Source organism: Sminthopsis crassicaudata, chromosome 1 (assembly GCF_048593235.1).
Source record: "Sminthopsis crassicaudata isolate SCR6 chromosome 1, ASM4859323v1, whole genome shotgun sequence".
Taxonomy (NCBI): Eukaryota; Metazoa; Chordata; class Mammalia; order Dasyuromorphia; family Dasyuridae; genus Sminthopsis; species Sminthopsis crassicaudata.
The window spans coordinates 79,662,086-79,681,052 of record NC_133617.1 but is presented as its reverse complement, the minus strand read 5'-3'; positions in this window follow the sequence as shown (position 1 = coordinate 79,681,052).

The window sequence follows — 18,967 nt, the reverse complement described above, 5'->3', positions numbered from 1 at the left end:
AAAATTGGATTTACACACATATATTATATCTAGGTTATACTGTAACACATGTAAAATGTATGGGATTGCCTGTCATCTAGGGGAGGGAATAGAGGGAGGGAGGGGAAAATCTGGAAAAATGAATACAAGGGATAATGTTATAAAAAAAATTACTCATGCATATATATTGTCAAAAAAATTATAATTATAAAATTAATTTTTAAAAATTTACCATAAAAAAGAATAAATATGTAACTCTAAAAAAAAAATACTAGAGTTCTTCAACATACATACTGATACTCCCTCACTCTAATCACCCCATTCTTCAGCTTACTCATTTCCTTGACCTACCTCAGTAATACTTAGAGATAATCATACCCTTGATCTTGCCATTACCCACAAATGTTCCACTTCTATGCTTGTGAATTCTAAAATGTCATTATTCAATCACGATTTATTGTCATTCCACATCTCCCTCTGCCTTGAAACCTCAAACCCTTTTTATAATGCTCCATGCAACCTATAATCCCTCTATCTTTCAGGTCTTTCTCAAGCTTCTTGATGTTGACTACTTGGAGAATCACTTCAAGTTTACACTATCCTCTTCTCTGAAGTCACTTATCCCCTTATCCTATCTTGCTGTGACAAGCTCAGTCCTGGTTTATTCTGCTCATCTGTCCATTATAACTTGATGTAACATGTTCTCAGCTGGACCCTCATTCTAGTGAGGCAATCCTTTTAAACATCCCTTTTAAACTCACAGTCCCATTCACCACAGTGCCTTTTTCAAATTTTTTATCTCTCTTAAAAATTTCTGTGACACTTTTCTCCAATTTTTCAGTTAATTAACATTTCACATTTCATTGAAAAAGATAAAGCCATTTGCCAAGAGCTCCTACTGATCCTTCCCCCTTTATTTCAAATAATACAGAAGTTTTCTGCTAATATGTCCTCCTTCAATTCTGCCCCACATAAAGAGGAAACCTTTCTCCTTCTGAAGGCAAACCTTTATATATACTTATGACATTCAGCTTTTTCCAATAGATTTCACTTATTATCATTCCTATTCCATTACTAAGCCTCAATCTCTCCCTGTCTAATGCTTCTCTATTGCCTATAACCATACTCACGCCTCCCCCATTCTCAAAAAATAGCTCTCATCTGATTGATCCATTCCCACTAGTTATCATCCCATATCTCCTTTTATAGCTCTACTCCTTGTGAAGGTTACTTACAATCTTTCCTTTTCCTTTTCCTTTCCCTTTCCTTTCATCTTATTCTTTTATTAACCCTAGCATTCAATCTCATCATTCAACTGAAACTTCTCTCTCCAAAGTTACCAATTATCTCTTAATATGCAAATCTAACAACATTTTATTGATCCTCATCCCCTTTCATTTTTCTGCAGTCTTTGACATTGTCAATCTTCCTTTTTTTTTTTTTTTTTTTCTTTGACACTATCTTCTCTATGGTTTTTATGATACTACTTTCTCCAGGTTTTCCTCCTACATACTTGACCGATTCTTCTCAGTCTCCATTGCTGGATTTTCATCCAGTTCATACTCACTAACTGTGAGTGTCTCCTAAGGGTCTGTCCTGGACCCTTTTCTCTTTTCCCTCTAGACTATTTCTACTTGAGTCCCATGGGCTCCCATCATCTCTATAATGATAATTCTCAGATCTATTTATCCATTCTCTAACTGTTCTCTTAAACTCCAGATTCTCATTTCCAATTGCCTATACTATATCTCAAAATAAGCATCCTCTATAGAGACACTTCAAATACAACATGTCCAAAACCAAGTTCATTATCTTTCTCACCTTCTTCTAGATAAGAATGGGATATTGTTCTCATTGAGAAGTGTTAGGATTACTAAGTGAGAACTCAGGTTGTCTGGACAGTGACAAGGTGAGAATTCAGGTTTTCTGGACAATTACAAGGTGAGAACTCAGGTTGACTTGATAGAGGGGGCAAGCTCATTGGCTGGGGTGGTTCTTCCCAGAAGCCCTTGCATTATCCCACGCCCATTCTCTGGGAGGATAAAAGAGACAGCACTGGGCCCAGAGAGCAGATCGGCCTGGAGAAGGATAAGAGCTGGAGGAGATTCAGAGCCAGGATTCAAGAAGGAGACTCTCTGCATTGCATCAGGCTTGACGGGGCTCTCTGCAGGAAGGGAAGTCACTTCTCTGGACAAGAGTTAACAGCAACTGCCTGGAGACAACGGTTCACTACAGGAAGAAGAATCTGTCTGAAAGAGTTGAGTAGACACCGCATATCTCTTCCCAGAGAGTGATCTGGCAGCTTCTGGAGACAACAGCTCGCTACAGAGAAGGGAAAATTAAAGGGTAACATTAAAGAACATTCCCCTAGGTGCTAAGGTTAGGGTAAGATAGGGGCCTCACAATGGATTTTGTCTGGGGGGAAAAAAGGACCTTAGGACCCTACTTTCTCTGAATAAGGATTGCATTTCCCAGGACTATATCCCATTCCTGGGGAAATAGATAATTCCAACCAAGGCTAAAAATAGTCATTTCTCAATATGCTTATCATTTGCCTCGTTCAGGAAAAAAAAGCAGAGAATGTAGCCAAAGACAAAGGTTTGCTTAGGCAAGTACATGCTCTCACTTCTTAGTGAACTACCAAAAAGAATAATTTCCAGCTGAAGCTGGCCTGATAGTCTGAGAAATAAGCTTGTAAAAAGTAAATTTTCCACCATGGAAAGAGAGAGAGACAGCTTTGAGGTGCAGACCTGGGAGATCAATCATCAATCAGGAAAGAGTCAGAAATCAAGCATCAGCTTAGGAGGGGAAAACATAAGAATTACCAAAGATCTCAGAAAAAAGAAAACTCAGTTTAAAAAAAAAAGAAACATCCTTGAACATAGGCAGATAAACAATAGGAAAGATACTAATAACAGAATCCAGATCATCTCTGCAAATAAATGTTGCAAGACAAAGGAAAATGTGGGTTTCTTAAAAAGAATGGAACCAGAGCAAGGAGTCTTCAAATAATGATGGAAAAAAAATAAGAATTGGGAAAAGGAAAAGTTTGGCCTGTAGCAGCTGTAATTAATAGAAAAAATTGAATCCATGGTAATAAGTACATCAAAGAAACAAAAAGAGAAAACATCTTATTAGAAATGTAATAACACAAAAGTGAAAGACAAACCAGAAGAATGGAAGCAAAAAGAAATAATGTTAAAAGAACATATGAACAAATGATCTCTATATAAGCAAAAGATAGTGATCTTGAAGACAGGTTATGTAAAACACTTAAGGAATTATAGAGCTCATAGAAAAAAAAAAAGTCAAAGGAATGAATACATAATAAAAGAAAATTGCCCAGAACTTAACACAGAATAATACAAAGTGCCAATCAAAAGACTTCACAGATTTCCACCAGAGGGGGAAAAAAAATTCTGTGCTGTAAATCCCAAGATGTACCATGGTTAAATTTAATGATTCCAAGGACCAGCAACAAAGTCTACAGACAACAAGAAGAAAGCTTTTTAAATGGAAAGAAAAGGAAAAATTAAACAACAAAAACTAGTCTGCACCCATAAGATTCTGGAGAAGATAAAGAATAAGCTTCCAAAGAGCAAAAGAACTAAAATACAAATCAAGATGACTTACCCTGCACCATTATTAAGAGATTTCTTTTTTAAAGTACACAAGGACCCCAAAGACTCTGCTAAAAAGCTACTAGAAATAATTCAAAATTTCAGCAAAGTGGCAGGATACAAAATAAATCCACATAAATCCTCAGCATTTTTATATATCACCAACAAAATGCAACAGCAAGAGATACAAAGAGAAATTCCATTCCAAACAAATGTTGAGAGTATAAAGTATTTGGGAATCCATCTACCAAAGAAAAATCAGGAATTATATGAGAAAAATTACAAAACACTTGCCACAAAAATAAAATCAGATTTAAATAATTGGAAAGACATTCAATGCTCTTGGATAGGCCGAGCGAATATAATAAAGATGACAATACTCCCCAAACTAATCTATTTATTTAGTGCTATACCAATCAGACTCCCAAGAAACTATTTCAATGACCTAGAAAAAATAACAACAAAATTCATATGGAAGAATAAAAGGTCGAGAATTGCAAGGGAACTAATGAAAAAAAACTCAGAGGAAGGTGGTCTAAGTGTACCTGATCTAAAGCTATATTATATAGCAGCAGTCACCAAAACCATTTGGTATTGGCTAAGAAATAGACCGGTAGATCAGTGGAACAGATTAGATACAAAGGACAAAAAAGGGTACATCTATAGCAATCTAATCTTTGACAAACCCAAAGATACCAACATTAGGGATAAAAATTCATTATTCGGAAAAAACTGTTGGGAAAACTGGAAATTAATATGGCAGAAATTAGATATGGATCCACACTTAACACCATATACCAAGATAAGATCAAAATGGATCCATGATTTAGGCATAAAGAGGGAGATAATAAATAGATTAGAGGAACAGAGGATAATCTACCTCTCAGACTTGTGGAGGAGGAAGGAATTTATGACCAGAGGAGAACTAGAGATCATTATTGATCACAAAATAGAAGATTTTGATTACATCAAACTAAAAAGTTTTTGTACAAATAATACTAATGCAAACAAGATTAGAAGGGAAGTAACAAATTGGGAAAATATTTTTAAAAACAAAGGTTCTGACAAAGGTCTCATTTCCAAAATATATAAAGAACTGACCCTAATTTATAAGAAACCGAACCATTCTCTAATTGATAAATGGTCAAAGGATATGAACAGACAATTCTCAGAGGGAGAAATTGAAACTATATCCACTCACATGAAAGAGTGTTCCAAATCACTACTGATCAGAGAAATGCAAATTAAGACCACTCTGAGATACCACTACACACCTGTCAGATTGGCTAAGATGACAGGAACAAATAATGATGAATGTTGGAGGGGATGTGGGGAAACTGGGACACTAATACATTGCTGGTGGAGTTGCGAAAGAATCCAGCCATTCTGGAGAGCAATCTGGAATTATGCCCAAAAAGCTATCAAACTGTGCATACCCTTTGACCCAGCAGTGCTACTCCTGGGCTTATATCCCAAAGAAATACTAAAGAGCGGAAAGAGACCTGTATGTGCCAAAATGTTTGTGGCAGCTCTTTTTGTTGTAGCTAGAAACTGGAAGATGAATGGATGTCCATCAATTGGAGAATGGTTGGGTAAATTATGGTATATGAAGGTTATGGAATATTATTGCTCTGTAACAAATGACCAGCAGGAGGAATACAGAGAGGCTTGGAGAGACTTAAATCAACTGTTGCTGAGTGAAATGAGCAGAACCAGAAGATCGCTGTACACTTCAACAACAATACTGTATGAGGATATATTCTGATGGAAGTGGAAATCTTCAACATAAAGAAAAGCCAACTCACTTCCAGTTGATCAATGATGGACAGAGGTAGCTACACCCAGAGAAGAAACACTGGGAAGTGAATGTAAATTGTTAGCACTAATATCTGTCTGCCCAGGTTACATGTACCTTCGGAATCTAATGCTTATTGTGCAACAAGAAAATGATATTCACACACATATATTGTATCTAGGTTATATTGTAACACATGTAAAATGTATGGGATTGCCTGTCATCGGGGGGAGGGAATAGAGGGAGGGGGGGGATAATTTGGAAAAATGAATACAAGGGATAATATTATAAAATATATATATATAATAAAAAATTATTAATTAAAAAAAAATAAAAATAAAATAAATAAATAAATAAATAAATAAAGTACACAAGGAGACACAGGGCAAGGCAGAACTCAAATAGAAACTCTGAAACAATAGAGACTAAATTTCAAAACTTGCCTACAAGTGTATAAGTGGTTTTTTATGTGACTAAATTATAGAACATTGTTAGAAGAGCAACTGTTAGTGGCTGCTGGGTGTTACAGGAACTACCTAGTAGTGGCTGCTGAAGAGCTAATTTTGACCAGCAGAATAGATCCCTTTGTGTGAGAGGATGGTAACAATACAAGGAGACTGAGAAGCAGTTGCATTCTCTGACTGCTTTCCTCTTCCTCCTTAACTCCAATTTATTTCATTCCCAAATCCACAATCAACATCTGAGTCAGTAAAGGCTGACTTGTAGTTCCTTCATGGGTGTTATGATTCACAGCTGTGGAGGCTTTCAGAGAATTAACCTGCTACTTCACACTTACATGTGGTCCTTAACAATTACCTGTTAATGGGAACGATTATTTTTCCCCAACAGCATGGCCAGTAAGTTTGTGCATTGGCTGTGATCTGAGTCTGCATGCTAAGGTATCTGAGTCTATATGCTAAAGAGTACAAACAACACTATCAAAGTCTTTTCCATCCTATTCTTCTGGATTGTTGCAGAGTAAGATAATATAACAGGTATTAAATCTTGTAAGGTGTCATGGAGGCAAACTTTCTGACAAATGGAAAAGTAGGATTGTAGTCAGAGTAGCCATTTTTCATAAGTCCCTCATCAATCTCCTGGATGGATCTCAATTTGACTGAGACAATGTTCATCAGTGATTAAAGTTAGGTAAAAAAATGAGGCAAAGAATGGTCTCTTTTGCTTTTTCACCCAAAAAAATCCAAGCCTAACATAACTTTAAATGTGAATAGATTAAACAATCCAATAAGAAAACAAAATCTTAAAATCTGCTGCTTATAAGTGTAATAGTGTTTTGGAAACATGCCCAATTTGTCCAACATGGAAGTACCCACTATAAGGCCTTGTTCCAGATCTCCTGAGATGAAGACACTATTGGTTCCCTATCATGAGAGGGTCATATCATGATTGGCGGTCTAACGAGAATGGACTGTGTCTTTAGAGCTGTGACTGTTTTATATAGGAATCAAGATAAGCCATGAACTTACTCCCCTTCCCTTTCTTCAGAAACTAAGGTGGTATGTAAGAGAGACAGAGTAGGGAGGGAGTTATATACCACATGAATTGGGGATTGAGTTTGTATATTTGTGATTATACCTTTTGAAATAAATACTTCTTTGTAAGAGCTAATCCAACTGTTAGTGGTTAGTGGTTAAATTGAATGAGGATGCCAGGGATCCCACCCCCTACATTTGAGGGAAATACCATTAGTGAGAACTGGAGCTTCTGAGAGACAGCCTCAAAGCTGCCTTAAGTGTACCTAAGAATCCTAGAAGAAAAGTGAGAAAATCACATATCTAGCTTTCTAGGAAGAAACACAACTTCAAAGCAAGGATAAACACAGAAAAAATGAGGGGCTATTATGTAGCAAAATGCATCCAAAAAAGCAAGAGTTGCAATCATGCTATCAAATTATGTAAAAGCAAATATTTATAATACAAAAAAAAAAAAAAAAGATTAACAGAGAAACAATGTTACACCAAGGAAAACCATAGACAACAATCCAATATCAGTACCATGATCAGGTTTTCAAGTCCATTGGCATTGAAATTCATAAAGGAAAAATTAGCTGAGGCAAGAAAAGATAGTAATACAATAATATCAGGAAATCTAATGTCCTTCTCTTAGTTTTGAACAAATCTAACAAAAAAAGGGAAGGATAGATTTGAACAAAATGCTGGAAAAATCAGAGGAAAAAAAAAATATATATATATAGTCTTCCTCAAGAGACCACTAAAGAGGGGCAGCTAGTTGGTGTGGTAGATTGAGCACTGATCCTAAAGTCAGGAGGACCTGAGTTCAAAGCTGACCTCAGTAACTTAACATTTTGGGCAAGTCACTTAACCCCAATTGCCTCAGCAAAAAAAAAAAAAAAAAAAAAAAAGAAGAAGAAGAAGAAGAAGAAGAAGAAGAAAAAGAAAAGAAAAAAAGAAAAGAAAAGAAAGAGAGAGAAAGAGAGAGACTACTAAAGAATATAGGTATTTTTCATCACCATATGAAGCTTTTATAAAAAATAGATTACATATTAGGGCACAGAGATTTTACAAATAAATGTAACTAGTCAGAAATAGTAAACATACCCTTTACAAATCATAATGTAATTTATTAAATTAAACTAAATAATAATAGTTCATGTCACAGAAACAAAAGACCTGGATTCAAATGGTGGCTTTAAAATGTAATTTTTGATAATGAGTAAGTCAAATAGCAAAGTCTATAAACAATTTATTATATATATTTGTTAAATATATATATATATATTTGTTAAATATATATATATATATATTTATGCACATATATATGTTCTTTTCCTCTTTCCTTGATCTCTTTGAGATAGAGATATCACTGAGTCAAAGAGTATGCATAGTTTTATGTTCCTTTAGGCATAGTTTCAAATTTTTCTCCAGAATGATTGGACCAGTTCATAGTACCACCAACAATGTATTAGTGTGCCTATTTTTCCACACTCCTTCTAGCATTGTTCATTTTCCTTTTCTGTCATCTTAGTCAATCTTATGGGTGTGAAGTAGTACTTCAGAGTTGTTTTAAATTGCATTTCTCTAATTATTCATGATTTAGAGCATTTTTTGCACATGACAAATTCCCATATACCTAACTTTGATTCCATCTTCTGAAAACTTTTCTTTCATATCCTTTGACAATTTATCAACTGGAGATAGTATATACGATTTTTTAAATTATAATTATCAAATAATCTAAACTAAAATAAATGAAGGGGAGATATCAAAGGTTAAAGGAGAAATAGATAAAATGAAAGTCAAAATATACATAAAATGATCAAATTAAACATTCGTTCTTTGAAGAGACTAACATAACTGTTAAACTTTTAGCCAATCAGATTAAAAAGAAGAGGACAGAAAAAATTAAATCAATACAATAATGAACAAGCAAGGCTAAATCACAACAAAACCAGAAGAAATAAAAATAATTACTGGCACTGTAAAACACTTACATGTTAACAAAACAGAAAACACACACAAAAAAGTAAAGCAATATTTTAAAATGTAAAACAACCAAACTAACAAAAGATCAAATAGAGAGATTAAATCAATTTCAGAAAAGAAAACAAAACTAGTTATTAATGAATTACCAAAGATGGATAGGGAAAAGAGGGACACCTAGTCCTGATGGATTCATAGGAAAATCCTATCAAACTTCTAAAGAACAACAATTACCAAGACTACACAAAGTATTCATCAATACTGAGAAAGAAATCATTCTGCCAGAGTCTTTATAGGAGACAAAATAATCATAATACCTAAAACAGGGAAGAATATGGCACAAAAGGAGAATTATTAACTAATATTAATGAATATTGAACAAAAAAAATTAAATAACATCCTGCCAGGATTTTATACATATTATTCATTATAGTTAATTGCATTCAAAACAGTAATGGTTTAACATTAAGAAAGCAATCAATATTAAATCAACATTAAACAATCATTTTAAAAATAAAATAAAATAATCCAAAAGCACACAAGCAGAGGAAGCTTTTTCAATATACAGCACTCATTTTTTACCAAACAAAAATAAATAAAGACAAAAACCAAAGTACAGGCAGGATGAGACATGTTTAATATCATAAAATATATGTGTCTAAAATCAAAAGCAAGCATCATAAACAATGTAAATAGAAGCTTTCCCAATAATCCAGAAGTAAAGAAAAGATGCCAACTCTGTCCACTATTATTTGACATAGTTATGGCAGTCTCAGAAATAGAAATAAGGCAGGAAAAAGAAATTAACATTGTAAAGATAAGTAAACATGAAATAACAACCATCCGTATTTACTGGTGACTTGATAGTTTACTTAGAAAAGTCTGTGAAAGGCATGGACCCACACTTAATACCATATGCTAAGATAAGATCAAAATGAGTCCATGGTTTAGGCATAAAGAAGGAGATCATAAATAAATTAGAGGAACATAGGATAGTTTATCTCTCAGACTTGTGGAGGAGGAAGGAATTTGTGACCAAAGGAGAACTAGAGATCATTATTGATCACAAAATAGAAAATTTTGATTACATCAAATTAAAAAGTCTTTGTACAAACAAAACCAATGCAAACAAAATTAGAAGGGAAGCAAGAAACTGGGAAAACATTTTTAAAGTTAAAAGTTCTGATAAAGGCCTCATTTACCAAATATATAGAGAATTGACTCTGATTTATAAGAAATCAAGCCATTCTCCAATTGATAAGTGGTCAAAGGATATGAATATACAATTTTCAGATGATGAAATTGAAAATATTTCCACTCATATGAAAGAGTATTCCAAATCATTATTGTTAAGAGAAATGCAAATTAAGACAACTCTGAAATACCACTCTACACCTGTCAGATTGGCTAAGATGACAGGAAAAAATAATGATGAATGTTGGAGGGGATGTGGGAAAACTGGGACACTGATACATTGTTGGTGGAGTTGTGAAAGAATCCAACCATTCTGGAGAGCAATCTGGAATTATGTCCAAAAAGTTATCAAATTGTGCATACCCTTTGATCCAACAGTGCTACTACTGGGCTTATATCCCAAAGAAATACTAAAGAAGGGAAAGGGACCTGTATGTGCCAAAATGTTTGTGGCAGCCCTTTTTGTAGTGGCTAGAAACTGGAAAATGAATGGGTGTCCATCAGTTGGGGAATGGTTGGGTAAATTGTGTTATATGAATGTTATGGAATATTATTGTTCTGTAAGAAATGACCAGCAGAAAAAGCTACTAGAAATAATTCAAAATTTCAGCAAAGTGGCAGGATACAAAATAAATCCACATAAATCCTCGGCATTTTTATATATCACTAACAAAATGCAACAGCAAGAGATACAAAGAGAAATTCCATTCCAAACAAATGTTGAGAGTATAAAGTATTTGGGAATCCATCTACCAAAGAAAAATCAGGAATTATATGAGAAAAATTACAAAACACTTGCCACAAAAATAAAATCAGATTTAAATAATTGGAAAGACATTCAATGCTCTTGGATAGGCCGAGCGAATATAATAAAGATGACAATACTCCCCAAACTAATCTATTTATTTAGTGCTATACCAATCAGACTCCCAAGAAACTATTTCAATGACCTAGAAAAAATAACAACAAAATTCATATGGAAGAATAAAAGGTCGAGAATTGCAAGGGAACTAATGAAAAAAAACTCAGAGGAAGGTGGTCTAAGTGTACCTCATCTAAAGCTATATTATATAGCAGCAGTCACCAAAACCATTTGGTATTGGCTAAGAAATAGACCGGTAGATCAGTGGAACAGATTAGATACAAAGGACAAAAAAGGGTACATCTATATCAATCTAATCTTTGACAAACCCAAAGATACCAACATTAGGGATAAAAATTCATTATTCGGAAAAAACTGTTGGGAAAACTGGAAATTAGTATGGCAGAAATTAGATATGGATCCACACTTAACACCATATACCAAGATAAGATCAAAATGGATCCATGATTTAGGCATAAAGAGGGAGATAATAAATAGATTAGAGGAACAGAGGATAATCTACCTCTCAGACTTGTGGAGGAGGAAGGAATTTATGACCAGAGGAGAACTAGAGATCATTATTGATCACAAAATAGAAGATTTTGATTACATCAAACTAAAAAGTTTCTGTACAAATAATACTAATGCAAACAAGATTAGAAGGGAAGTAACAAATTGGGAAAATATTTTTAAAAACAAAGGTTCTGACAAAGGTCTCATTTCCAAAATATATAGAGAACTGACCATAATTTATAAGAAACCGAACCATTCTCCAATTGATAAATGGTCAAAGGATATGAACAGACAATTCTCAGAGGGAGAAATTGAAACTATATCCACTCACATGAAAGAGTGTTCCAAATCACTACTGATCAGAGAAATGCAAATTAAGACCACTCTGAGATACTACTACACACCTGTCAGATTGGCTAAGATGACAGGAACAAATAATGATGAATGTTGGAGGGGATGTGGGGAAATTGGGACACTAATACATTGCTGGTGGAGTTGCGAAAGAATCCAGCCATTCTGGAGAGCAATCTGGAATTATGCCCAAAAAGTTGTCGAGCTGTGCATACCCTTTGACCCAGCAGCGCTACTACTGGGATTATATCCCAAAGAAATACTAAAGAGCGGAAAGAGACATATATGTGCCAAAATGTTTGTGGCAGCTCTTTTTGTTGTAGCTAGAAACTGGAAGATGAATGGATGTCCATCAGTTGGAGAATGGTTGGGTAAATTGTGGTATATGAAGGTTATGGAATATTATTGCTCTGTAAGAAATGACCAGCAGGAGGAATACAGAGAGGCCTGGAGAGACTTAAATCAACTGATGCTGAGTGAAATGAGCAGAATCAGAAGATCACTGTACACTTCAACAACAATACTGTATGAGGATGTATTCTGATGGAAGTGGAAATCTTCAACATAAAGAAGATCCAACTCACTTCAGTTGATCAATGATGGACAGAGGTAGCTACACCCAGAGAAGAAACACTGGAAGTGAATGTAAATTGTTAGCACTAATATCTGTCTGCCCAGGTTGCATGTACCTTCGGATTCTAATGTTTATTGTGCAACAAGAAGATGATATTCACACACATGTATTGTACCTAGACTATATTGTAACACATGTAAAATGTATGGGATTGCCTGTCATCGGGGGGAGGGAATAGAGGGAAGGGGGGTAATTTGGAAAAATGAATAAAAAAATAAATAAATAAATAAATAAATAAATTTTATTTTATTTAAAAAAAAAAAAAAAAAGAAATGACCAGCAGGATGAATACAGAGAAGCTTGGAGATACTTATATGAACTGACACTGAGTGAAATGAGCAGAACCAGAAGATCACTATACACTTCAACAATGATACTGTATGAGGATGTATTCTGATGGAAGTGGATATCTTCAACATAGAGAAGATCTAATTCAGTTGCAATTGATCAATGATAGACAGAATCAGCTATACCCAGAAAAGGAACACTAGGAAATGAGTACAAACTGCACTTTTGTTTTTCTTCTCAGGTTATTTTCACCTTCTGAATCCAATTCTCCCTGTGCAACAAGAAAACTATTCAGTTCTACACACATATATTGTATCTAGGATATACTATAACATATTTAACATGTATAAGACTGCTTGCCATCTAGGGGAGGGGATGGAGGGAGGAAAGGGAAAAGTCGGAACAGAAGTGAGTACAAGCGATAATGTTGTAAAAAATTACCCAAGCATATGTTCTGTCAATAAAAAAGTTGTAATAAAAAAAAAAAAGAAAAATCTATGAAAGCAGCAAAGAAACTAATTAAATAATACTTCAGCAAAGTTGCAGGCTATCTAAGAAACCATCAAAAATCAATGGAATTTTTATAATAGCAATAAAATCCAAGAGATAATACTAGAAAAAAGAAAATGCATTCAAAATAACTACAAAATACTTAAGAATCAATCTGTACACAAAATATTTGAATAGATTTAATTACAAAATAATCCTTTAAAAAATCAACTTATATAGCTGAAAGAATATTCAACATTCATAGCTCATATTATAGTAGTATTAAAACTGCTATAATAATAGTAGTAGTCATAATTAATAATAATAATTAACATTTATATAGTACTGACAATGTGCCAGTCACTGTGCTAAGTACTTTACAATTATTATTTCATTTAATCCTCACAACAACCCTGGGAAGTAGGTGCTATTATTATCTCCATTTTACAGATGAGGAAATGGAAACAAACAGAAGTTACTTGCCCAGAATCACACAGAAGTTATATTTGAATCCAGATCTTCCTGACTCCAAGCCCAGTGCTCTATACATTGTGCTGCCAAGCTGTCCCAACCATCCATTGGGATTCTACAGCAAAATATGTCAAACTACAACTGCCAGCTTCCTGCAAAACTTCTGAATGAGGCCCAGTTTCATTGGGGAATGTTTAACAAAATATATAAAAATGTAATAGAACAATAATGTTAATTTGTGAGTTTTTTAATATGTGACCTGCAGGAATCTCATTTGACAACACTGTACCATAGATGCCCCCCAAGATAATAACAAAATTCATTTAAAGAAATAATATATTTAGAATATTAAGGGAAATAATGAAAAAGTCAGAAATGAAGGGCAATACCTCTCTATACTTCCAACTATATAATTATATTATTAATAGCAAAACCATTTGCCATTAGTTTAAAAATAGAGAAATTAATCAATGAAACTAGACAAGAGAAAATTTAAAATAATGAACCTCTACAACTTAGTGCTTAATAAACTGAAAACCACAAATAGTTAAGGAAGAACTCCTTATATGATGAAAAAAATGATAGGAAAACTATAAACCAGTCTGGCAGAAATCAGGCTAGGACCAACAGCTTACACTATTTTCCACAATAATTCAAAATTGAAAAAGGACCTTAATATTAAAAATCATTCAGTAAAAAATTAGAAGAGAAGAAAATATTATATATTTCTCAACTATGGAGAGGAGACGTGTTCTTAACCAAAGAGATAAAGGAAATTACAAAAGATGAAATAGATAACTTTATATAAAATTGAAAATCTTCTACATGAATACTGCTTCTAGAAGGAAATAAGAATGACGGAGGGAAATTTGTATCAAATTTCTCAGGGTTTAGTGTCCATGATATAAAGATGAATAATATGTAAGTGCTGAATTTTTTTATCTAAGAAAAAAATCCCGAGCTTTATTATTTCCAAATGAACAATAATGATTTAAAAGCAAAGCTGGCAAGTTGCCATTAAATCACAGTCAGCTAATCCCTTTGTAATTAGTGATAGTATGCCAGTTTTATAGATCTTATCTTTATAAGGGGGGAAAAAACATGAGGATGATTTATAGAATTTACAAAGAAATAGGTAGATTTGTAGGATTCGGCCTCTGGATATATTAGGGGCTTAAAGGGAATTTCCATAGTATTACATTCAATATTTCATTGGTTTAGACCTCATGTCTATCATTCTGTGAACTCTGGGGAAAATATTTTTCTATGATTTCTTAAAGATTTCTGCTATGAGCTATGTAGCTCACTAAAGAGAAATAACTTACAAAAAAAGAGGAATTTATGATAAACTGGAAGTCAACCCCTACCCTCAAACTGTCTGAAAAGAGAATTTGATCTTTATAAAGAGTCCTATGATATCTTAATTTTTTTATAAAAATATATTTCCTATCTTGACTTATCTACTAGCAAATCTTATCAAAGTACCTATTCACTAAATCTATAGATAATTTAGACTTAAGGGAACATTTATGTTAACTTAGCTATTAGAGTTGGCTCTAAGGAAAAGAAACTTAATTCTTCAATTAACTAAAATTAATCAAAGTAATTAACATTAACTAATTTGGAGACCATCCTTTATATAAGCTTTAATGGATTTAAACTGCATTAAGGCTTTTGGGGTGCTATGTATTATGTATATTGGTAAACATATATGAAGATGAAAAGGGCAAACTACTCCAGTATTTTTGATAGGAAAACTTCAAATGGAGTCACCAAGAGTCAGGCAAAATTGGAAAAACTGAACAACAAAATAAATACATAAATGTGCATGTGTAAACATATATATCTGTAGACATACACATATATTTATGCATATAACTAAACATTATTCCCCAATAGATAAATATAAAGAAACATTTCTCAAAAGAAAAATTACAAACTATTAATAACTATGTAAAAAGCCTAAAACACTACAAGGGTCATACCTCCAAAGAAACTATTGATAAGAAAAAAATTCCCTATATAGTAAAATATTTATTAGCAATAGGTGTTTGTTTGATAGCAAAGAAAGTGAAACAATACAGTTACCCATTGATGGGGGATTGGTTAAACAAAATTGTGGGACAAAAACATATTGTAACATTACTATGTTGTAAAAATTGACAGATATGTTTAACCCAGAAAAGCACAGAATTGATGCAAAGTACACAGAGACAAGAAATTGTATTTTGGGTCACAATTTCTAAAATAATATTCATTGGAAATTATATATTACATATTCACAATGACTAAAATAATGGTGTTTGTTCATTAGAAAGAATGACAAAACAAAACAATCATAAGTGAATGTTGCAAAATTAGAAAGAACAAGCATGACCTCAAAGGAGGGAAATGAGAAGAAATACTTATTCATGTTATTTTGGGAAGGAAGGAGGTTCATAGGTATTGTACATGACTTATATTTTCAGGCTTTTTCCATTTATTGATCCATTTTCTTGAATTTTTTTCTTCTTTCATTTCCTTTTTTATTATTATAAAATATTAGTTGTATGGGATATTGCTCCAAGAGGGGATGGGAAAGAGATATAGAAAAATTCTAGTCATGTAAAAAAACAAATAAAATTTTGTTTAAAAAAAAAAAAAAAAAGCATGATATCAGTATTTTCAGCTGAGTTCTGAGAAAGGAATTCAATGAGCAGAAAATCAGTCTTTGAAAACTTTTTAACTTCAAGCCAGGAAGTTACATTTCTATCTAAAATGAAAAGGTTTGCAGGATATGTGTCTTGCATCCATCTCTCCCTCACTCCTCACAGGACAAAGTTGGAAGACTTAGGAGCCCTAGTAGATAAATCAGTGTTTCAAGACTTTGACAGGGGACAGCTAGATGGCACAATGGATAGAGTACTAGACCTGAATTCAGGAGGACCTGAGTTCAAATTTGGCCTCAGATACTTAACACTGCCTAGCTGTGTGACCCTGGGCAAGTCACTTAACCTCAATTGTCTCAGAAAAAAAAAAAAAAAAAAAAAAAAAAAAAAGACTTTGATAAATGTATTTCCTTCCAGAAGCAGGCTAGACTTGGAATCAGGAAGCCCCTCAGTTTCTTTATCTATAAAGTAGGAAATATTTTTAACCTCCTCAAAGATGGCTATTCCAGCTAGAAATCTATAATCCTGAAAGCAGATCCACAGAAAGTATGTAATTTGTTCACCTAGATAGTAGCAGTGTCAAAATTTGATACCATATCTATGTATTAAAAGCTATCATGTGTGAGGAAGCCCTGAGCTTGGGAAGATAGAGAAGCAAAAAGGAAATTGATTCATCAGGACTCAGGATGTGATGTGATAAAAATCCATGTAAGAGGCACTCAGATGTCACTCATGTCTGAAATAGCTTGAGTGTGCTAGAGTTTTTCTTTCTTTTGTATTCCCTTGAATGATTACCATTTCTGAAATCTTCATAGTGTGTCTGTGGTTTCACAGTCTTTGGAGTAAGACCTAACTGGAGCTTGCCTGAAAGAGCATGCAATAACCGAGCCAATCAGCCAAAAGAGACCAGAGAAGGATTCTGGGAAAGCTTAAGAATCTCAGTATTCCAAGGCAACCCTTCCCACTCATACTACATCTCAGGCTTGCTTCTCTTGAGATCATAGCAGAGGGAAGGCTGTGAGCAAAGACCTGCGGAACAGTTGGGTACATCCTGGAGCAACAAGACAGAAGTACATTTTTTACCAGGAACTAGAAGATAGAGAAGAAAATAGGTGAGATTAGGCTGGAAAATTTCATCTGGTGACAATCTGGGGGAGGAGAGAGGGGAAAGAGAAAAGGGAAAAGGTTCAGGGAGAAACATCATCAGGAGAGATCGAGGGAGAGAGAGGATGATATCCTTGATTGGCAAAAAGGGAGTCCTGGGTTAATACTTGCTCCAGCTGAGACAATCAAAAAGCATGGCAGTCCTCTTCCTCCTTGTTGAACAAGGAACCAAGTAAAACCCAGGCCAGGATTGGGGGGAGGGGGTCTCTAATATCATGAGAAATATTAGGAAAGAAGGAGAAAATGGAAACATTAAGATTTTAGGAAAAGTTGGATCTAAGAGAGAAAATTTAGGATTTGGGAGGAGACTCAAACTGGGAGGGGGGAATTCTGAAATTAAGGGTAATGATCTTGAGAAGAGGAAGAAGAGAGCCCTCTGGACTAAAGGAAAAACTCATGATGGGGATATCAAGGAGAAAGAAGATTTTCAAGCCTGGGAGGAGGGTCTCCTGCCCATCCCCCATAAGGAGCAAGAGGGATGTCTCTGAACTAAATAAGTGACAACATTCAGAATGGCTCTTCCAATTGGGGAAGGAGGAAGAGTTTGAGAGAAATGGAGGACTGGAGAGATTAGAAAAACAATCTGCAGTTTATTGGGGAAATGTAAGGGAGGGGAGAAAAAAAGTAGATCCCACCTATCCATACTGTGTACTTTATCTGTAAACACAATGAGTTATGCTTCCTATGTTCAGTGGTACTGTGGTTTGAACATTGAGCCTAGACTCAGGAGTACTTTAATTTAAATCTGTCCTCCCTGATCTGTCCCAATCAGATCTATAATCCTGGGCAAGTCACTTCACCTCAGTTTCCTCAGTTGTAAAATGGAGACATATAGCACCTACCTCCCAGAGTTGTTATAAGAATCAAGTAAGATATTTTCAGGCATTTAGGACAGTGCCTGCCACATAGTGGGTGCTTAATAAATCCTTGTTTTCTTCTCCTTCCCTTGATAAGTTATATATTTGAGAACACAGATTTAAAATTAGCTCAAATTTTTATAGTGCTTTAAAGTTTACAAGCAGTTATAGATAAAATGTGAAGTAGATAGAGCCAGTGTTGTTATACCCATTTCACAGTGGGATGGCACAGGTCACATAAAGTTCTGAGCCAGCATTCAAACCTCAAATTCAGCAGGGCATTTTTTAATATGTTTATATATTCAATGAGGTAATGAACTGATTTAGGAAGCAGAAGGAATGGTATATTTTTATGTGAATGGAAATTATCACTGAGTATCTATCTGGTAACATGCATATTTGAAATTACTTAAACTTAATTATGTGTTTGTCTAGTCAGTAGGGCAGTTAGGTGACACAGTGGATAGAACTTTGGGCTTGAAATCAGGAAATCTCATCTTTCTAAGATCAAATCCAGGTTGACACTTTCTACTGGGTGATGCTGTTTAATCCTGTTTGCCTCAATTTCCTTATCTGCCAAATGAGCTGAAGGAAATGGCAAATCGTTTCAGTATCTTTGTCAAGAAAACTCCAAATGGGGC